The sequence below is a fragment of the Schistocerca americana genome, unplaced genomic scaffold (assembly GCF_021461395.2).
Source record: "Schistocerca americana isolate TAMUIC-IGC-003095 unplaced genomic scaffold, iqSchAmer2.1 HiC_scaffold_15, whole genome shotgun sequence".
NCBI classification, from domain to species: domain Eukaryota; kingdom Metazoa; phylum Arthropoda; class Insecta; order Orthoptera; family Acrididae; genus Schistocerca; species Schistocerca americana.
The window spans coordinates 3,695,795-3,699,140 of NW_025725583.1; the positions used below are offsets into that span (position 1 = coordinate 3,695,795).

The window sequence follows — 3,346 nt, forward strand, 5'->3', positions numbered from 1 at the left end:
GCTACTTTCGATAAAAGAAGAAACCTTTGCACTTCTACCAGCATAGAAAAACATTTGTTTCAAGTGTGCCTGCCATATGGAAGTGAAACACGGACACTCGGAGGAGCTAAAAACACAAAACAAGTCTTCGAGATGTGGTGCTATTGCAGAAAGCTCAAGATTTCCTGGATAGACATGATATCAGTTTTCGTCATTATCATTAATCCAACGGTGTTTACCTAGTCATTTCACTTATTTATACGTATTATTCGCTGCCTTATCTACTTACTAAAAAGGGTATGAGGATCAGTTCTGTATTAAATGCATGGGCCTTAAAGCGACGCTGTATGACCGACCCCTATGCTATCTCAATGAATGAGGGCAACAAATCAGGTCGTGCACTACCCACACCGATATTGACTAATAAAAGCACCGGTGCGCTCGTAGGTACTGGCTAGACCAGTAATGGTGGTGCTGCATGAGTCGAGAAGGCCGAAATTGTGAGCAATTGTTTAAATACGAAAAGAATTTTCCATCATTCAGAGAAACTCTCGCAAATTAACCATTTCACTCCTGCTTTTTACCCTTCGGATGTATACAAAAGTTTCTCGCACACTTTATACACTAAAAAAACTAAACTCCTCCCGAACAGGTCATGAAGGCCCAACGGTACGAACCGACCACTGTGTCATCCTCAGCCTACAGGCGTCACTGGATGCGGGTATGGAGGGGCAAGTGGTCAGCACACTGCTCTCCCGGCCGAATGTCAGTTTCCGAGACCGGATCCGCTACTTCTTAATCAAGTAGCTCATCAGTTTGCCTCACAAGAGCTGAATGCACCCCGCTTGCCAACAGCGCTCGGCAGACCGGATGGTCACCCATCCAGTGCTAGCCCAGCCCGACAGCGCTTAACTTCGGTGATCGGACGGGAACCGATGTTACCACTGCGGCAAGGCCGTTGGCACTTTATACACTACTGGCCATTAGCATTACTACACCAAGAAGAAATGCAGATGATAAACGGGCATTCATTGGACAAATATATTATACTAGAACTGACATGTGATTACATTTTCACGCAAGTTGGATGCATAGATCCCGAGAAATCAGTACCCATAACAACCACCTATGGCCATAACAACGGCCCTGTTACTCATGGGCATTGAGACAAACAGAGCTTGGATGGCGAGTACAGGTACAGCTGCCCATGCAGCTTCAACACGATACCACAGTTCATCAAGAGTAGTGACTGGCGTATTGTTACGAGCCAGTTGCTCGGCCACCATTGGCCAGACGTTTTCAGTTGGTGAGGGTGAAAGGGTGCAGTACCACCCGACATTGAAAATAGGTACAACATACTTCATTATTTTTGTCAGAACAACACATTTTTTTTGTAAAACTAACTCAGTTTCAATTAATACAGCAAAGCCGGATACCAGTGTGGGAAAGAATGACAATTTATTTATTTAATTGATCACACGTGCACTCCCACAAAATAAATCCCTACATCCAGTTTGGTGAGATCTGTGAAATGAATGAATGTATGGTCGTCTGCTAACCGCAGATAGTGAATGTGAATATATGATCATCTTTGAGACGATCCTTTGGCCACCTTTGGTGGGACCAAAGAGATGAAATTTACCTGAGCTTTGAGCGCCTGAAATGTGACTGACCAATACAGTAGCAAGGTGCTCCCCCACTTCGACAGAGGTGCGAGAGGACCGGAAGAACGGCCATGTTTCAGCACTCTGCCGCTGGACCTTGTGCTGTTAAGACCTGTCTTAGTTGTGCTCCGTAAAGACAAAAGAGTGGAGACATGGTATGCATGTGGAATATTTAAGAGTAGTTTGAAATAATATTTTCTCTATTTCAGGAACTTTTGTGGGGAGAATTAAATGTCAGGCAGGTAATATTAATGGGATCGTAGTAATCTTCGGAAGTGACCAATGGTCACAATGAAACCACGTGTAGCAATAAGTTGAAATACTTCCGTGTACTTAGGTTAAGATGAATTGCTAGCATGTGTAGAATAAGCTGAAATATTGAAGAAATAGCGTGTGTACCATAAGTTGAAATATTTAAGAAATGGCGTGTGCAGGACTTGAAATTAGAGACGAGTACTTCCACATGGTGAGTACTGTGTGAGTCTCAATCTGTGTATGAGACAAAGGATAAAGTGAAGTACTCGTCCATGGTATCAGTTGAGGACTCGCGTGTGTGATGAATATGTTCTTAATATTACTTTGCATGATATGATTCCGTGTGATGCTAGATTCAAACTCTGAGAGAGAAGCAAGGTGAGTCGGCCGTCTATCCAGCAACGCCACTTGGCTTGCATTGCACAGGAAGACGTGCATATATCTCCAGAGTTCATAGTAGGAAAGTAGAATTACAAAGTGGGGCAGTGTCATGTGAAACTGGGATAAATATTAATTGAAGTGGGAAAGCTGAAAGTGATAATGTTGTGACTATTCCCTGTCTTGTATTTCATGTTGCAGTGTGGTGTATGTCGTGTAATTTAAGTATGTGTGGTTTGCATGGGAGAGTAGCAAGGTAGTTTCAGAGGTAGTGGGTATGCATGTTCCTTTTGTACCGCTCGGTCTGGAGGAAAGTTTCGTGATGATGGTTGTGAGAGTCGAAGTGTGAGATATAGCAAAAGATCCACCATCCTATCCAGAAAGTGCACTGTAGCGTTAAATAATTACGAGACCGTAAGGTAGAGAATCACCAATGTTAAGCCATGCCCACTGGGCGGAATTTCTCATGTGTTATTGTTGTAGGTTATAGAATTTGTGGGTTTAGGTTAAAGAATTTATCGGAATAAATAAGATAGTGAAAAGAAAAAGATTGGTGGCCATTTCCTTCGAATTGTATGTTGTCACGATATCCAGAATTTATAATGTGTGCGCCACTTATATTCAGTGCAATGGCCACGTGTTGATAAAAGCCGTTAAATAAAAAGGAAAGAAAATGTGGTATTGCCAGTGCGTAGTGAACAGTCAGAGTTCTGTAGATTACTGATAGGCAGATGCGTGTTTCCGTTGCGTATTATTCATACAGGAGGGTAATTTGTAACTTTATTGTGAGTACGAGAGTTCATATTACTCGATAAATAAGAATGAATCCACTCGCTTGGCAGACCACTCATCTTGCAGGCCTCACTGCTTGATACCACAGTATGAGCAAGGCATGTGGGTGCCTCTCATATTTTCGACCCTGCCAGGATAGTTTGCCAGGATTCTGCTGTTAGGGTTTGCTGTTAAGATTCTTTTTATGGAATGTATTGTGATAGCGCTAAGAAGTAAAATTTTTTTTGTTTGCAATTTCTTTCTGGATTGGTGAGGATCTTTTATTTCTTTTTATGTAA

At 42.4% G+C, this 3,346-nt stretch overlaps 1 pseudogene; it reads right to left on the reverse strand.

The window, feature by feature from the left end:
* Nucleotides 1–825: 825 nt before the first annotated feature.
* LOC124569491 lies at nt 826–942 on the reverse strand (annotated as a pseudogene).
* Nucleotides 943–3,346: the final 2,404 nt, after the last annotated feature.